The following is a 19,804-nucleotide window of genomic DNA, read 5'->3' on the forward strand; positions in this document are numbered from 1 at the left end:
TGATATTATGTGTTATTTGGCATGGGAGGGCATGAAAGAAAAATGGGCTGACATCTTTAAGTGGATTCCTTCATGTGCTTCTGGGAGAGCAACTAGGCTCAAGAGGAAGCTGGAGAGAGCATGCTAGAAGTTTAGTCGGAGACAAAGAATCTAAGAAGCAGAATTGTGCATAGAATAGAACAGCTGATGGAGCGCCCAAGTGACTCAGTTGGTTATGCGTCTGACTCTTGATTTCCGCTCAGGTCATGATCTTGCAGTTTGTGAGTTCGAGCGCCACATCAGGCTCTGCACTGATGGCACGGACATTAAAAAAATCATTTCAGGTTTCTCTGTGACTCAAATACCCTATAATTCTATGGCCCTTTAAATAAGTTGTATCTATGAATTGTCGTACATTACATAGAGTAGCAGTCAAGGGGGCAAATATAAAAATTCCATTTTGAAGAGTAGCCACATCCAAGTGTGATTTTCCATTGAAAAGTGGCATGTGTTTTAACTCAAGGGCGATTAGACTTACAGCTTGACTATATTGATTAAAGAACAACAAACTATAGTTCTCTTGTCGTCAGTATTAAGCATCCAAGCCAAGTATTTGTGATTAATTGGGAAACAGCATGTGGGCCCATGTGTCTCCAGGCTCCGCTACACAGACATGATGCAGATTTTCACAGTAAAGCAGACTTTTCTCATCTTGATAACTTCTAAAGCCTAAGTTACTTTATTTTCATACGAAGAAAATATGCTACCGAATTAGCTCTTTTCAAAGCCACGTGTAACAGAATTTTCAGGCTAAACCACTTCACCCAAAAGTATTGAGCAAATTCTGAAAGTCAACCAATAAATAACTTAATGGATTTGGGAACACTAATGTTATGGCGGAAGAATCAAGTACCATCCCTGCTTCCCTGAATTCTCTGTGAGATCCAGAAGCATCCCTGAAAGATGGTTCATTCACCTTCTTTTTAAAAATACCGTATTTCTTTTCCTTCAAGAAGCGATTGAGACAGTGGGGTTCTGATGTACCTATGTCCTGTGTCCACCTTGTGAATCTTAATTTACAATTGTTCAACTACGGGACCTTAGAAATCAGTATTTCCAAGCATACGACAAAAGGCTGAATGGCCTCCTCTGGCTTGATTCCATGCCACTGATTATTTGGCTCCCCAAAGCAGCATGAAAGAGCCCTAAAATGAGGCTGATACCTTGCGGGGGGGGGGGGGGGTGGCATTTGAAGAAATTACCTACAGTAGGAAACACAGTCTAATTGTTATTGTTCTACTGGTCTGGAAGAAAAAAAAACTGATGAAGATTACAACTCAAATATTTTATTCTTAAAAAAAAAACAAAAAACCTTTTTCAAAGTCAGAAATGTCTCTCAACGTAGCCACAGCAGAATGTACCTGGTTAGGCAATGTAAATGTTTCACAGGCTATGATTTCTGTGATGCTGGTCCTCTCCTTCTGCAACTCAGAGTGAGTTATTGGCTTTCCTCTTCAATAATTCCTATCATTCTTTGTGGTCATCTGGTTTTTCATGGAGACGAAACACTTCTGGGGGCTCTTCTCTTGTCTACTCATGTACTACTTGATTTAGTCATCTGTGGCTTTCTGCAGAGGCAGTAATTCAAGTCAGTTATCTTTTTGTCATATAGGCAACAGAGGCCTAGACAAGGGAATTTGAATTATCTGTATATTTTTTAGTATATGTTTTTGGTAGCAGCATATTTGAGTGAAAAGGTCATGGACTTTAGTGTCCAAGACACTTGAAGTTTAAGCCCTAGTTCTGCCTTTTACCATCAGTACAATTTTTTTATGATTTATTTAACTCCTTGAGATTTGTTTAATTTATTTTTTATAAATTATTTTACTCCATGGAAGATGTTAGAAACAGAAACACGAATCCAGTATGGCCCTTGCTTTCAAAAGGTCCATGAGGCAAGGAAAGAGAAAAACAATAGATTATTTTAATATCATAAAATTCTAAGGTATGTGTAGATATTAGGACACCTTAGAGGCACAGAGGATGGGAAGAAGTTTCTCTTAAAAAAAATAAGACACTTTTACATAAAGGCAGTTCTTAATTCATAGAATAATGATTTTCTGTACATATATTTTCTATTAACAATATCTGGATTCAACTCTTCAAGATTCTAAGTGTGTTTCTTCCTTCAAAATGCAGGTACAATTCAACCTTCATCATGAACTCTATGTGGCTACTTACTTCTGCATTGCTAACTCCTTTTTATAGAGCCCTTAACACCATGACTGCATTAGCTCACATTTTCTCTCCAATTTCTATGCTATGTTTGAATTTATATTAACTACTAGATCTGTCTTTTCTCCACAATGAAATTAAAAGTTTCTAGAAAGTATAAGTATACATTAACTTCATTTTATCTGCTTCCATTGTAATACATATAAAGCACCTAGGAAATATTCAATAAATAGTGGGTGGATATATCATAATGGGATATCTTTTGTTCCATGTTCCTGTTTATGAGAGGAATATTACAGGCATCCGGTGACTGTTCTTGACTCAATTATTCATTCTCCGGTTTCCTTGAGGGCTGCTTTCACTGGTAATACCAAAGTGAACTTTAAGAAAACTATATATTTCAAACTTACCGGTATCTCAGTTCTTATGTCCACATTAAATAGTAACAAGAATATAAAAGCTCAGACCTTATAAAAATTATATTCTTCCTTACTATAGTATAAAGTGTGTGATTAAGGACTGTCAGAAAAATATTCTGTAGACCTCTTAAATTGTAATTATTCTTAGAGAAAGTTAAGTAGTTATAAAATTACTATCACAGTCTTTTCCCTTTGAAAGAATGTGTTAAATGTACAAAACACTGGTGTTTTCCAAAAGTGAGCTAGCATTTCTCTTAAATTCAAAACATGATTATTCCAATATAAGTCCATGATGGATGTATTAACTCTGAAGATGTCTTTCTTTCTTTTTTTTTTTTTCCTTTTCATGACCTGTTCATAGAAGTGAATGTATTAGAAGTGTTTCTGTGGAAATTAGTTTTGAGTGTAAGCCATTCAGTACATTAAGCCTAAGTCTTTTGTTTTTGGTTTTGGTTTTTTTTTTTGTTTGTTTTTTGTTTGTTGTTTTTTAAGACAGAATCACAGTGTGCTAACATAGGTGAAACTGGAAGTAGGTAGGACTTGAGTTTCTTATTTGCTGAATGGGTATGAATCTCAGCTATCCATGTAGGATTCATTTGAACAAAATTCCTTGGGCATGATGGGTAAAGGCCTAACATCGTTGAGTACTTGCCATTTGTTAGAAACTGCCGGATTGTTTATATTCATTTTCTGTCTTAACTCTTAGAATTATATCAGGTGAAGGTCTTATCTCTAGCCTGCCACTCCAGTTATCTCTTGCTGAGTAAGGAGCCATCATCCAGATTTAGTGTCAGAAACTAAGCTGGATGATGCTGTCTCATTCTGGGGACCAGGAATTTGGACAGTAGAGGTAACTTGCTTCTCTTTCTGAGCCTCAGCTGGGAAGACTCCAATGCCGGGGGGCTGGAATCATCTGGATGCCTCCTCGCTCAAATGTCTGCACAGGTGGATACAGTTTACTCAATGTCCGGGCTTAGCTGAGTCTGCCAACCAAAGTGCCCACTTGTGGCAACTCCATGGAGCTTGGGTCTCTTATATCATGGAGAATAAGGCAGGAGCTGTATAGAATCTACCCCACACCAAACCCCCCAAAACTGTGGAGCAACTCTTATTCCAGCACAATTCATCCAAGGCTTACTTTTTCATTTGTCTTGCTATCGTCTTAAGTAAGTAGTAGTATCCTACTATGATACCCTTAGAGTAGATCAGGAGACGTTGCACTCCATGTATGCTTATGTATTTTGATGTGTTTACATTTAAAAAAAAACAAAAACAAAAACTCTAACATTATGTAACATAAAGGAAAAGAATCTTTTTCTCTGAATATTTTGAGAAATATTTTCCATGATGAGAAAGCTGTCCTCATAAATACAAGAAATCAACAGATATTTTCCTTGAACTTAGACCTTAAAAAAATCCAACTAAATTATTTAATATCTCCTTTGAAATAACAAAGTTGGTTTGAGTCTTCAAAACTAAGACAGAAGAAAGGTATCAAGATCAGTTAGATGAACCTCTATTATCTTTTTAAAAGGAGGAAAGAGAGTGATTCCAGTGAAAAAGGTAGCTCTAAGGGCCTGTTTCTCAATAGAAACATTGAAAAAAAACCAAACAAGACTGTCAGAATCAACCCGGTCAGAACTCTGGGAAGTTTAAAGCATTCATGTAAACACTGAACTCAGAAGAAAGCATTTTGAATATGGCTGGAAAACTCCATAGCATTCTTATTTACCCTTGTTCTATCCCTGCCCCCTGCACAGTGGTGATCTTAAAGATTCAGTACATATTCCGACATTGGCACACTGTCCCTGGTTCCAGATGGAGAAGAGCACACTTATTCACAAAGAACCGTGTTTGTCTCTTCTAATTTGTCTGATACCCACCTTAGGTATTGACACAAGGTGCCTGTCTTTGTTTCACCTACAAAAGAACACAGAGCAAAAAAGTGGTGGTTGGCATTCCTGAAAACTGTAGAAAGGCAAATAAACAACCCATAGTGTGGGCCTTTCCACTTCCGCTGAAGGGATTAACCTTGCATTGCTTGAGGAAATGGTAATGGTTCCCCTGAAACAGTTGCCATGCAAGACAATATTGATCTCAGGACCTGTCACCATCCCCCCACTTTGCTTCTAGACCTGAAACTAGACTCATATCCCAGCAGATTTCTAAAGATGAGGTATAGTGTGTCACCCATGATGTGGTGTGTTAACATTCCTAAAGAACTATTTAAACTTTCTAATTTATATAGACAGAACTCTGGGGAACATGGATAGGAATGGAAAATAAGAGTGTGGGAAAAGGGTGAAAGGAACTTAAATTTAGATCAAGCAGAATTTATTGACCATGAGCTCACTAAGCAGAGACTCTGCAATTAAGGTTGCGGATCAGAGGGACACCTGAGTGGCTCAGTCAGTTAAGCTTCTGACTTAGGCTCAGGTCATGATCTCACAGTTTGTGAGTTTTAGCCCCGCTTTGGGCTCTGTGCTGACAGTTCCGAGCCTGGAGCCTGCTTCGGATTCTGTGTCTCCCTCTCTCTCCTCCCCTCCCCCGTTCACGTTCTGTCTCTCTCTCAAAAATAAATAAACATAAAGGAAAAAAAAAAGGTTGCAGCTCAGAGCATTAGAAAGGGTTCTAATAGTTTGTTTTGTTTGTTGGCTGAAGCATATGCCAAAAGGTGGTTCATGTGAGTGATTTGGTGATGCCAGACAGGCTTTGGTTTAATGTAAAAGGATTAAAAGCCTCAGGGAGATTGGCATATTAGAGTGATTTGTCTTTTAAGACCTACCCACCCACACAGGGAAAGTCCAGAAGACATGCCTTACACCAACAATGTGAGAAATAAATATGTAAGAGGAGCCCCAGGATCCTTGAAGAGCTCTATGATCACTTTTCTTTACAGACCAAACTTCACAGTGGGAACTGCAGTTGCTGAATTGGGAAGTCTAAATGCAGTGGGAGAAGTGGATCTTGGGATGGCAGGGGCCAGGTGTTGGCACACAACCACCAAAGGCAAGGTGAGTGTGGTTACAGAAATGAACAGCAGAATCAAAGCAGCAATCAAAATATTCTAGCTCAGGCAAACCTGTGACATTGGCTAGCTGATGATGGAATTCCTAGAAGTGGAGTAGATGGAAAGCCTACAGAATTCTTATTTAATATGTAGAAGCAGAAAAAATCTAGGTCAAGTGAACAAAAGTCTAGCCTAAACTATAAAAACAGAGAGTCATGGCCCTTTGATCAATCCCAAGACTTGAGCCAATTTATGGACCCAGAGTCCCTTGAATAAAGAAGCCAAGGAAGGACTCTGGGACACTACCAAAATTTTATTAGTATTTCTCTCAGCCTTCCCCAAAGGAATCTATTGCCTTTTACCAGGGTAACTATGCATTGAAGGAAAGGACGCAACCTGACCTGTCAGGGACTACTGGACACTGGCTTTGAACTGATGTAATTCAGGAGACACAAAACATCACTTTGGGCCATTGTTCAAGAGTAGGGGTTTATGGAAGTCAGGTGATCAATGGTGTTTTAGCTTGGTTTATCTCACAGTGGGTCCAGTGAGTCCCCAAACCCATCCTGTGGTTATTTCCCCAGTTCCAGAATACATCATTGGTATAGACATATTTAGTAATGATCAGAATCTTCACATTGCTTTACTGATCTGTGGAGTGAGAGCTTTTTACTAAGACCAACTGGAAGCCATTAGAACTGGGTTTACCTAATAAAATAGTAAATGAAAAGTAATATTGCATCCCTGGAGGAATTGCAGGGATTAGTACCACTGTCAAAGACAAAAGATGCAGAGCTGGTGATTCCCACCACTCTTCCTTTCAACTCTCCTATTTGGCCTGTGCAGAAGTCAGATGGATTTTGGAAAATGACAGTGGATTATCGTAAATTTAACCAGGTGGTGACTCCAGCTGCAGCTGCTGCACCAGATGTGGTTTCATTGCTTGAGTAAATTAACACATCCCCTGGTACCTAGTATAGAGCTATTAATCTGGCAAATGCCTTTTGCTCCATACTTGTCCACAGGCCCACCAGAAGCATTTTGCTTTCAGCTGGCAAAGCCAACAACATACCTTCATTGTCCTACTATGGGAATGTGTCAACTCTCCAACCCTCTGCCATAATTTAGTGTGCAGGGATGTTGATACTCCTTTTCCTTCCGTAACATACCACACTGATCCATGACATTGATGATATTATGTGGATTGGACCTGACGAGTAAGAAATGGCAAAGTGCTATAGACTTATTGGTAAGACATTTGCATGTTAAAGGGTGGGAAATAAATCCTATTAAATTTGGAGGGCCTTCTAACTCAGTGAAATTTCTTAGGGAAAAATGGTGTGGGAAATGCCAAGATATCTTTTCTAAAGGCAGGCATAAATCGTTGTATCTGACCTTTCCCACAACCAAGAAAAAAGCATAACACCTAGAAAGCCTCTGGACTTTGGAGGTAATATATTCCTCATTGGTGTGTTACTCTAATCCATTTATTGAGTGACTCCAAAAACACTGATAATTTTGAGTGAGATCCAGAATGAAAGGCTCTATAATATTTCCAGAGTGCTTTTTAAGCTGTGCTGCACTTGGGCCATGTGATCCACCAGATTCAATGCCCCTGAAGTATCAGTGACACGTAGGGATACTGTTTGGAGCCTTTGTCAGGATGCTATAGGTGTTTTGCAGCACAGGCCTTTAGAATTTTGGAGCAAGACCGTGTCATCTTCCACAGATAAGTATTTACCTTTTGAGAAACAGCTCTTGACCTGCTACTGGGCCTTCATAAAGACTAAAGGCTTAATGATGAACCACCATGTTACCCAGCAATCCGAAGCATGCATCGTGAACTGGGTGTTATCTGACACACCAAGCCATAGAGTTGAGTGGGCACAAAACACTGTATCATCAAATAACGGTTGTATATATGCGATTAGGCTTGAGCAGCCCTTGAAAGCACAAGTTAAAGGGAGAAATGACCCAAATGTCCATGATCTCCACTCCTGCCAACCTGCCTTCTCTCTCCTAGCCCATACCTAAGGTCTCATGGGGAGTGTCCTAAGATCAGTTGATAGAAGAAGAGAAAACTTGGGCCTGGTTGACAGATGGTTCTGCATGATATACAGACACCACCTGAAACTAGATAGCTATAGCACTACAGCCCCTCTCTGGGACACCCTTGAAGGACGGTGGTGAACGGAAATCCTTTCTGTAGGCAGAACTTTGGGCAGTATACCTGGTTGTTCACTTTTCTTGAAGGGAAAAAGGATCCAACTTGAAATTATATACTGATGCATGAGTTGTGACCAATAGTTTGATCAATCATCAGGGATTTTGGAGGGACATAATTAGAAAATTAGCAACACAAAAACCTGGGGAAGAGACAAGTGGATAGACATCTCTGAATGTGAAAAAATCCTAAAGATATATGTGTCTCATGGGAATACTCACCAAAGGGTAACCTTAGCTCTGTAGATACAAGTCAGCCTCTTTCCCTAGCCAACCCTGTCATCACCCAATGATCTCATGAACAAAGTAGCCATGGTAGTAAGGATGGAGATTATGGGTGGGCTCAACAATATGGACTTCCACTCACCAATGCCAAACTTGGCTATGGGCACTGCTACATGCTCACTCTGCCACCAACAGAAACCAGGGCTGAGCCATTGATGTGGTACTATTCCCTGTGGTGATGAGCCAGGCACCTGGGGGCAGATTGATTTCATTGAATCATTTCCATCATGAAAGGGAAATCATTTTCTTCTTACTGGACTAGACACTTACTCTGGGTAGGTACTTGCCTCCCATACACTCATTGCTTCCACCAAAGCTACCATTCATGAACTTACAGTATGTATTATCTACCATTCTGATATTCCACACAGCATTGCTGCAGATTAAGGAACTCACTTCACTGCAAAGGAAGTGCAGCATTGGGCTCCTGCTTATGGAATTCACTGGTCTTATTGTGTTCCCTACTGTCCTCAAGCAACCGGCTTGATAGGATAATGAAATGACCCCTTGAAGCTTATTAGTTATAGTGCCAGATAAGTGGTAATGTTTGGCAGGTCTGGTATAAGATTTTCCAGAAAGCCAAATATGATCTAAATCAGCCCAATTATACCCCTCAGTTATAGAAATAAGAACTATAATTATTGTATTTCCTAACTTTTTTGTGAATATGTTTGTGTATATATGTTTATGTGTGTATGTTTATATATATGTAAATTTTACATCATAGAATTTAAGTTATGGGATACCAAGAAAAGTAAACACACTCAAGGACTTTACTTCCTCTTGTGAAGTAAGATGGTCATTTTTAGAAATAAAAATAAAAAATAATATAACAAAAAAATAATAATAAATAAAAGCTGTGCTGTCTAGTTAACAACAGGTTTACACCCTCCTCCCCCAACAGTGGGGTCCCAAACCCTTAGACGCTTCACTTCCTGGTTCTTCCCCTCTCCATTTCACTGACTTATTTTTGGCTGGCTTTGCCTCAGAGAGTGTACATTTGTTCCAATCAGACTACTTTTTTTTTCTTAATATTTATCTATTTGGGGGGAGAGCACAAGCAGGAGAGGGAGAGATGGAAGCGAGCTCTGTGCTGACAGCAGCAAGCCCGATGTGGGGCTTAAACTCACAAACTGTGAGATCATGACCTGAGCTAAAGTCAGATGCTCAACCAACTGAGCCACCCAGGTGCCCCCAGCAATCAGACTACTTTTTGGCTTATCTTAGCATAGGTGACTTCAGGGTAAGTCTGTAACCTTTGTAGCACTCAGCCAATGAGGAATCAGGGGAGGGACTTGGGCGCTAGGAGATAAATGACCTGCTGTAACCTTCCCAAGTGTGCCTGTCCACCAGACATCCTCTCTTCCAAGAACTTTGGTTAAAGCCTCACTTCACTGTGCTCTGAGTCTCTGCATCCCTCCTCTGATTGGTTCAGTGGGCCTATTTCTCACATGGGGAAAGGGTTTGTGCATTTTTTGTTGAATACAGGATAGTTTCATCAAGTTAAGCAGCATTATGACCCTGTTTTTGTCTTCATTTGGAGATTAGGTATACTTTAAGGAGATGCATATGAGTACCAAGTTGTTAAAGGGTATACTTGTGATAGTTAATTTCTTGTGTTAACTTGACTGGCCATGGAGTACCCAAATTAAACGTTATTTCTGGGTGTGCCTGTGAAGGTGTTTCCAGATGAGATTAACATTTGAATCAGTGGATTCTGTAAGGTAGGTAGCCCTCTTTTATGTGGGTGAAAACCATTCAGTCCACAAAAGGTGGAGGAAGGACAAATTCTTTCCTTTCTTCCTGCCTCACTATTAAGCAGGGACATCTCATTTCATCTTCTCTTGCCCTCAAACTTGGACTGAATTAAACCATCTGCTTTCCTGGGTCTCCAGTTTCCAGACAATAAACTGTAGAATGTCTCAGCTTCCATCATTGTGTAAGCCAATTCCTCATAATTCTCTCTATCTCTGTCAAATCATATCTATACATATACATATACCTATACCTACACCTACACCTGTACCTACACCTATAACTATTCTATACCTGTACCTATACATATGCCTATACCTATATCTACATCTACATCTACATCTGTGTATATCTATATCTACCTATTATCTATCTATCTATCTATCTATCTATCTATCATCTATCTATCTATCTGTCATATGTCTCCTGTTGGTTCTGCTTCTCTAGAGAACTCTAATACTTTACTATTAATCATTTTCAACCTAAAATAATTATCACAATCTTTACAGTCTAATGCAGAGAATATTTAAATTATATGAACAACATTATACAAGTTACTGGAGACATTTGAACCTTGATATAGGTCCTCAAAGATAATTGATGTTCTCTCAAAAGTGTCATTATTCATAGATATTTTAAGTCTAAAGAGATCATCAAAAGTAATTTAGAAAGCCAATGAAATTATGATATATAGCAGTAGTCTGTATTCCAATTGTAGAAGGAAAAGAAAATAATCTACAGACGACATTATTCTAGTAATAAGAAATGTAAAGAGAGTAATCTTCTAATGATATGAGGTGAAAATATTTCCACATTCAACTGAGAAGCTGAAGGGCAAATAACTCCATTTGTGGAATTTGATGAGCCCTAAAATGTCAATAATTTCCCTTCATCTTTGAAGAGGGCTATGAAAATCCCAACAGAAGTCTAGTTTCCCTTTGGTCCTCTTGTCAATAAGATTAACTGAGGTCTTTAGGTGGTTCTTGTGAGTTCTACTAAGGAGTCTGTGAGTGAATTTTTATAGTCTTTTTGAATAACACTTCTGCTTGCCTAGTTCTGAAGCAAACATTAAAAGGCAACAAACACAACACTGCTAGTGCAACACAGTAGAGTTTTCCAAGACATCACAACCCACTCCTTGAGCCTAGAGTGTTTTACTGATAGAGGGCTATGTTGCTTTTCATTTGCAAAAGTTTTCCACCAGTTCGGGAGATATCCATGAGTAGTTGAAATCTCAGAGACTTCTGTGCCCACTTGGGTCTTTCATGATCCTCCACTTTCCACACAGTGTCTCCAAAATCTAATTCCCGAGGCCTGTATTGTGTCCTGCTGAGTCTATCTCCACTTAACGCATTATTGAAAATCATTGAAAAATGGCAAGAAACAAATGACAAATCCAAACTTCAATTTGGCCAGCCACTGGGAATTTTGCTTTCTGAATCTAAATTCCTTATTTAAAAAAATTTAAGTGTCAATTCACTATCTTTAAGTTTTTCAGTCTACTTTGGCTAAAACCAATGATTCATTCATTCCAAAAAGAAGTATGAATATGTATATTCTTACAAATTACAAAATTCTGTTTTTAGTCTCTTCTTTTCTGGCATTAATCTTTCTTTCTTGAATGAATTTAAGCACATAAAAAGTCATCATTAAAAATATGTGTACATACATATGTGCATATATATATATATATATATATACACATGTGCACACATACACACCCCATTGCACATCAATCCAAGAACAGCCCCCATGTCTATTTTCAGTTTAATTCCACTATCAGGAGCAACTGATTACATATAGTACAATATATTGCAATTGAACATGTAAATATGTTTAGGAAACTGATGGCATCACAGGAAAAGGGTAAATCAAGATCTGCATATCATACTTTTTTTTAACTTCTTTTCTACAGTCCCATGTAAAATATGTCTTTTTCTCCTACAGTTCCTTTTTAAATACCTTTTAATTATGCTTTTCAGTAGGTGTACAGATTTACCCATTTGCTGCCTAAGCATGGCTGCTGATGAGAGGACCTTATCTCTGGCCTAACATTGAACAGTGTGCGTGTGTGTGTGTGTGTGTGTGTGTATATATATGTATATATATACATATATATATATATATACATATATATATCACTTTGATTTTGATCACCTGGACCCCCTTGTATCCATTAACAGGGAATTTGGGTGGCTGAAAAATATTTAATACAGTATTTAGAAATTGTATATCTTTAGAACACTTATAAAGGTGTCATGGGAAAAAATGAAGTTTTTTGAAGAGAATCTTACGTTTTGTTTCATTTTCCCTATTCAAAACAGAGCAAAGGGAAACGTGAAAAATATTTAGCTCATCTGATATCAGCCTTACCTGATTTCATGGTGTCTCTTATTTTCAATCATGTACATTAATCTGCAGCATTCTGTGATTTCCCAAAATAGAAGTCATATTATGAAATTAAAAACCTTCCATCATGTTATTATGTCTATTTATCAATGTAGGTGCTGATATCATTGCTTTTTAAGTGAGACAGAATCCCACTGCACCAGACAAATCACCCTGGCTGGTCATTACCACATCATTCAGATTTCTCAGAACAAAACAGTGCAGAGATGGCTGGTGTGGAGTCTGCTCTGCTGTGGTAATGAATTAACCCAACTCATGAGTATATTTACACATATACACCAGCACAAGAGATTATGGATGGTAAATGAGAAAAAAAATGAAATGAATTAAGGAAATTGGGTTGTGATCTCCAAGGGTCCTTCAATACCTGGGCTATGATTCTAAGATTCTTGCCTAAAAAAAAATCTGGTTGAATTTAATTGACCAAATGTATTTGTTCTATTCAAAGTGGTAGATACTGCAGATGTGAATCCTGGACTGGAGAATGGATAAAGTTTATTGTGTGCATGAGCTTTCTTTCCAGACAGACAATGAAAGGAGTCAGTCGTTAAAAGCTGTTTGGAAATGGAAGTTAAGGGAATAAGACAGGATAACTATTCTAAGTCATAGTGTTCTGGTGTATTATTAATCTAAGACTTTTCCACTTTCTGTTGTATGACTTTGTTAGCCCAAACCAAACAGAGAATCCTTCTAATGTTTTCAGTCATGAAAAGTTTTTGTTTTTTTTTTAATGTTTATTTAGTTTTGAGAGACAGACAGAGTGAGTGCAAGTGGGGGAGGAGCAAAGAGAGAAGGAGACAGAGGATCTGAGCTGACAGCAAAGAGCCCAATGCGGGGCTCAGACTCACAAATCTGTGACATCAAGACGTGGGCCGATGTCAATGCTTAACTGACTGAGCCACCCAGGCACCCCAGTCATGATACGTTTTAAAAGGAACATCAATAGTATACAGATAAATACTCCTTATACATCCAATATTTAAAGGTAAAACAATATTAATAATATCTATTTTATATATAACATCTCTCATTAGTTTTGCCTGATATTTTTAATGACTTTTTAAAATCTGTCTAATGTTTATTTATTTTTGAGAGAGAGAGAGAGAGAGAGAGCAAGCAGGGGAGGGTCAGAGAGAGAGGGAGACACAGAATTCGAAGCAAGCTCTAGGCTTTGAGCTGTCAGCATGAACTGTGAGATCATGATCTGAGCCAAAGTCAGACTCTTAACAGATTAAGCCACCCACGTGCCTCTTTTTAAAATTTTTTTATTTAGGGGCGCCTGGGTGGTTTGATCAGTTAAGCGTCCGACTTCGGTTCAGGTCATGATCTCACGGTCCGTGAGTTCAAGCCCTGTGTCGGGCTCTGTGCTGATGTCTCAGAGCCTGGAGCCTGTTTCAGATTCTGTGTTTCCCTCTCTCTCTGCCCCTCCCCTGTTCATGCTCTGTCTCTCTCTGTCTCAAAAATAAATAAACGTTATTTTTTTTTTTAATTTTTTTATTTAATTTTATTTTCTAAATGTCTTTAAATCCTTAAATTCTGCTTTCATTGCCCCTCCGACTCCCAAACAATATATTTGTAGAAGAAACCAGGTAACTTATCTTGTATAGTTTCCTCCAATCTGGGTATATTAATTTCTACTAAAAACTCAACCAAAATTCTATTGAGATAATGCTATGCATTTAGCATGTATATTCCAGTTGATATTTTCCCAGAGTTCCTTTATAGACTCTGAGTTGATGTGTTTGGCCCTTGCATCACAGGTAAAATCTTAAATAGGAATGCAAAGGGACTGTACAGGGCTATATAATATACAGGGCTATATACAGGGCTATAAAAGCCAGCTCAGACTAGTCATATGTTCACCCTACGTTGCTTGAGGTCCAGAAAATAAGTGAGTCGTGATCAAGGTGAAAGCCAGGGAATTGTTACCAAACTTCAGTGCCAATAAGGAGAACAGATTATTTTCAAGGGAAATTAATACTACATCTTAAAATAATGGAAGATCCAGGGACAATAGGATATAGATAAAGAAAAGATTTGAACAAATAAATGAGAAGAGGCTATAGTCAGTACTAATTGGTTGGAAACTTACATTTAATACCTTCTCCAAGGCCAGGTTTATATAAATCATAATGGACTGGGGCTATCCTGGGTTGTAATGGAAACCCAAATATTACTTTCTTCATCTTATAGAGAAAGAATTAAGCATAGATTGATTTCCTATTTCAACAGTACTTTAATTTCAGTATAGTGTTTTCAAATGATCTCAGTGGTTTTTATTCTAACAATTCCATGTTGCCTAGGCTAAGAAAAATATCAATTTCAGCAAACATATTTGTCATTCCCCAATAAAAAATGTGATACCCACAAAATCAACAATAAGGACAATTTTTTTAAAGTTCCTGATTTTTCAGGCCAACCAAGTTTAGAATCCCCTGCTTATATCACACCAAACCTCATAGTTCTTTTTTCTTTTATTTTGTTTATTGACAATGTCAATAACAGACCCCTGAAGTAACAAGATATACTGGAAAGTTTTCTCATTTTGGAGTCAACCTTGTTTAGTGACCTTGGGTAACTTAGTTTCAAAGGTCTTCCTTTCATCCTCTTTAAAATGGAGATAAAAATACCCACTTTAAAGGTAAATATTAAATAAAAGAATGTAAGTAAAGACACTGCATGGTAGTAGGTACTCAATAGATGCTAGTTCCCTTTCTTTTAATCGATGATGGATTGTCTTCAGAAAAGAAAGATACACTGGTGACTGTATTAAATACAAGTATAATGTTATCATAAATTATTTGTAAAATGAAAGGAGGAATTAGTAGATTTATTTTATTTTTTTTAATTTATTTATTTATTTTGGGGCAGAGAGAGAGGAGAGGGATGGACAGAGAGAGAATGGGGGAGAGAGAGAATCCCAAGCAGACTCTGCATTGTCAGTACAGAGCCTGATGTGGAGTTCAAATTCACAAATCATGAGATCATGACCTGAGCTGAAATCAGGAGGTGGACGCTTCACCAACTAAGCCACCCAGGTGCCCCATTTCAATTTATTTTTTAATATGCTTTGCCTTTGAGTTTATTAATTCATGTATTTGTATTTAGGGCAAATAAATGTACTCTAGGGAATCAAGAGATGTTTCTTTTCCTCAGTTGCAAATAGTCTTTAAAAGGGAACCTTCCAAAGCATTTGCACACTTCGCGGATTCTAAAATTTGCTGATGTAAATATGAAAGAATACATGTAATAAAAATGGCCTGTTGATCAAAGGTATTAGAAATGCTCCCAATGGTAAAAAGACCCGTGAGAAGCATGTTTAACAACAAATGAGTAAGGAAAACATCTTTCATGATCCTCTTTTCTTGTTCTTTCCAGTCTCGGTTGGGACATTAATCACCCAGACAATAGACACAAGGTCAACAGCTGGCCTGATGTGTGAACTCTGGGAGTTTTCTTACTCGGTGTTGGCTTGCTGCAACAGCCTGGTGAAATTCAGGATGGCTACAGTGACGGGAGGTGCAAAATGTGTCTCCATTTGTCTGACCCTCTAGGGAACGATTTCTTTGGAACCTGGAACAAACCGAGCTTTTCTGTTATCCAAGTGGCATTTGTGTTATCAAACTAAGCTCGGCATAGGTGTGGCTTGCCAAGGAAAACCTCCCTGCTTTGAATTCTGGACTTCTCCTTTACACTTACCTTTCACATCTGGTAGCAGATTGGAAGTGTTCCAACCCCTACAACTTTCACTTTTTCTGGAAAAGGGGACTATTAACCACCTAATTCAAACTAATATTATCGCATTTTATAAAATTAATGAGATGCTGTAATTGCCGACATTGTTTACCTGCTACTTTGGGAGTATATTTCAAAGGCATATGAATTAGCCATCGCCAGATTTATAATTAGCGTGTGACAACTTTAATTCCAATGGCGTGTTTAATCAACAGCAACAGATGGAAATGTGCCTGGTTGTAGGTCATCCCCTTCACAGCTCCTGAGAGTGGGTTTATCCCACTCTCTCTGAGTTATAAGCTGTTTAGCATAGTAAGTGCTAAATTACTGGTAATATTCTCTCTTTTTTGGACTATCAGAGTTTCAACACATGAAAATAATTCTAATCACTGATATATGATGAATACTTACAACATACTAACTGCTATTTTTGTTTTAACTTAATGAAGCCTTCAAACAACCTCTCAAATTAGGTAATTTTAATATTCCCATTTTATAGGTGAGGGAATTGAGCCTAGAAAAACAAAGTGACTTGTCAGTGCTGCACAGCTTGTAAGCAGTAGGGCCCAAAGTTGGATTCAAGCTCTTTGGCTCCCAGCATCCCTGCCATAATAACAGCCCTCCGGGGTTCTGCAGTAGGAGGCTGTTTATTGTAGCAGTTTGGGATTCTGCTAACAAAACTGTGTTATTTTGTAAATCCTAAGATTACAGAATCATTCTTCTAACTTTCCTCCTCACCAGGACCAGTGCTATACACAGGAGACAGAAACTGTCTGCCTAATTCTTTATTCCATAAACATGTTAACTCAGAGTCCATCAGTATGCATTTTGGACTCGCCATTATTCATCTCGGACATCAGCTCCAGGCAACTTTTGGGGAACCCTCTCAACAATGTTCTTTCTACTTGCCCCAGGCTCACTGGATGCCCCGTTACCAAGGCTCCCATATATCCAGCACTTTTTGACTTACCCCCAGAAGCCTCCCCCATCTAGGATTTTGCCTCTACAGGAAAAAAGTAATACAGTAGGCTCGGATCCCCATCTTTAAAGCTTCCAGACATAAGGTATCAAATGCACAGGGGAGGGATGCAAATGGTTAAGAGTTTGGGGTACTTTGGTCTCACCCTACCAAAGCACAAATTCTCCTCCTCTCTACCTCAATGGACAGTATAAATTAAACAAGTCTAGACTAGAACCAGTGATTTCCCAAACTCCCTTAAGCATTGAGATTATTTTAGGAGCTTAAACAACAGCTTTAGCAGGTGTGTCCAAACCCCTGTCAACTATTCAAAGTCTCTGGACGTGGGGCCTTGCACCTCTGCCCTTGTGAAAACCTTGCCCATGGAATTGTCTGCGGTTCATATGTAGAACTGCAGACTTGCAAATGCTGAGCTTCTTTAATGTTTTCCAGAAGCAAAAAGGGGTGTGTTTATATTAAGTCCTAAAACTCATGGGTAAATTGCCTGTAACAGTCCTTTCTTAGGCACAGAAAGTATAATGGGAAAAGGTTCTGGCCCCTACAAGAGTGTCGAGGTGTTTTGTGCCCTCTAATTTGGAGTGTGTTATTGTTGGAGAAATGACAGCTGGGATGTGATCAGAACAGATACTACTTTCATTTCTTTGTAATTAACCCCAGCAAAGACCTTTATTTGTTTTGGAAATATAAGTGTCTAGTTGCCAAATATGGTTTAATAGCCTTAGAATTAGAAAAGAGTAAATTATGTTTTTTTGCCCTCTTTTGTTCCTCAATGATTCTTGGCTTTTTCTCCTTCACTTGGTTAACAAAGAGCAATTCTAAGAGGCTCAGGTCCATTTCCTGATCTTTACATCCCCGGTGACATTCTTTACCACACAGGTGCACATGAACATACACACACACACACACACACACACACACACACACACGCATACACACATTATGTCAATGTTAGCATAGAAGGGTTTACAAATAGGGAAACATGCCTTTTCTTTCAAACGGCCTTATTCACTTGCTGACACATACATAAATACTAGTCTTGTAATTTAGACTTAAATAATTTCATTGATTCACTGACAACTGCATATATGTGAGTAATACAACCAAGATGTAATTTTTAATACACCACACAATCTCCCTGGATTTGAATGATGAAACTATTCTTTACACTACGTGGCCTACAGACTAAAGCAGACTACAAGCTAAGATTATAAAATAACTAGTTCATCTTAAATAAAGTAAGAGGCATTATCAAGTCACTATTTCGCACTGTGCATTCAATAAGTAAGTGAAAACAATGAGAGTAAAACTAATTCTACTTGGATATGTGACATGATATTGTCTGTGCATATTCTTGCCACAGGAACCTAAAACTTTTATAAAGCCAAATGGGGGGGGGGGAATCAATGAAATATAACAATAATGTTGGGCACCTGGGTGGCTCAGTCAGTTAAGCGGCAGACTTAGGCTCAGGTCATGATCTCGCGGTTGACAAGTTCGAGCCCTGCATCGGGCTCTGTGCTGACAGCTCAGAGCCTGGAGCCTGCTTCGGATTCTGTCTCCCTCTCTTTCTGTCCTTTCTCGGCTCTCACTCTGTCTGTCTGTCTCTCTCTCTCAAAAATAAATAAAGATTAAAGAAAAATTTTTTTAAAAGAAATAACAATAATGTAAATTAACATGATTCTTAAGGCGTGTCATTTTTTTAAAGAATGAAATGACGCCTTGATGTGGATCCTTTGACTCTGCCCGCCCCATATCCCCCCTTTGCTGTGTGTTTGATTGCCCAGGGTCCTACACAGAGAAAGGCCCATGCTTGGTTTAACCCTCTTCTGTGCTAGTCTTGAAATTCTTAATAATTATGAATAGGAGACCCTGTATCTTTATTTTGTATAGACCCTGCAAATCATGCAGCCATCCTTCTCCACTCCTCTTCTTCAGTCCTGTAACTGCCAAATTGATGCCCTTAATGTCTATAGCATTTCCTGGCTGTGCTCAGCACTTTATGGCAGAACTTGACCCTGACTCTCCCAAGACAAGACTAACACTCATTTGCTCTTGCTCTGGGTTCCTATCACTCCTGATGTTCTCAACACCTCACCAACCTTAGGAAACCTGAGGATACAGTCCAGTAATATGGCTATAGCCTGGGACAACATGCTGGGTTTGCTTGCCCTCATCCCCTAGCCTGGCCACTGATAAGAATCAAAGCATCAGTTGAAAACTGAAAATTATTTTGCCTTCTCAGTATACCCCATCCATACAAAATGCAGAAAACAAAGACATACACATATTTGTTCCATCTCCACAGCCCTTTTCCATGCTTTGCACATCACATTGAATCTTTACAGTTAGTCCTCTTTCTTTGACCACATACTAAGAAGCCATCTACACTTGAGAATAGCTTTTCGGCTCCCTCTTATACTGATTCTATTAGCTTCAGTTTCTTAAGATGATGTGTCCTTGATATTTCTTCAAATTCCAGTCTAAAATACTCCATTTTCCTTTTTTCTAATGTTTAGTTATTCTGGAGAGAGAGAGAGACAGAGCGTGAGTGGGGGAAGGACCCAGAGAGAGGGAGACACAGAATCTGAAGTAGGCTTCAGGCTCTGAGCTGTCAGCACAGAGCCCAACATAGGGCTCGAACTCACAAACCGCAAGATCATGACCTGAGCTAAAGTTGGACGCTTAACTGAGTGAGCCATCCAGGCGCCCCTAAAATATTCCATTTTCAATGTTACTATATACAGATGGCACACATATGCAAAGTCATTCTAATGG

The 19,804-nt window shown here is 38.6% G+C and overlaps 1 pseudogene; it reads left to right on the forward strand.

Moving 5' to 3' along the window:
• Positions 1-5,579: 5,579 nt before the first annotated feature.
• On the forward strand, positions 5,580-8,646 carry LOC131490586 (uncharacterized; annotated as a pseudogene).
• The last annotated feature ends 11,158 nt before the right edge of the window (positions 8,647-19,804 follow it).

This window comes from Neofelis nebulosa, chromosome 2 (genome assembly GCF_028018385.1).
Source record: "Neofelis nebulosa isolate mNeoNeb1 chromosome 2, mNeoNeb1.pri, whole genome shotgun sequence".
In the NCBI taxonomy this organism is placed as follows: Eukaryota; Metazoa; Chordata; class Mammalia; order Carnivora; family Felidae; genus Neofelis; species Neofelis nebulosa.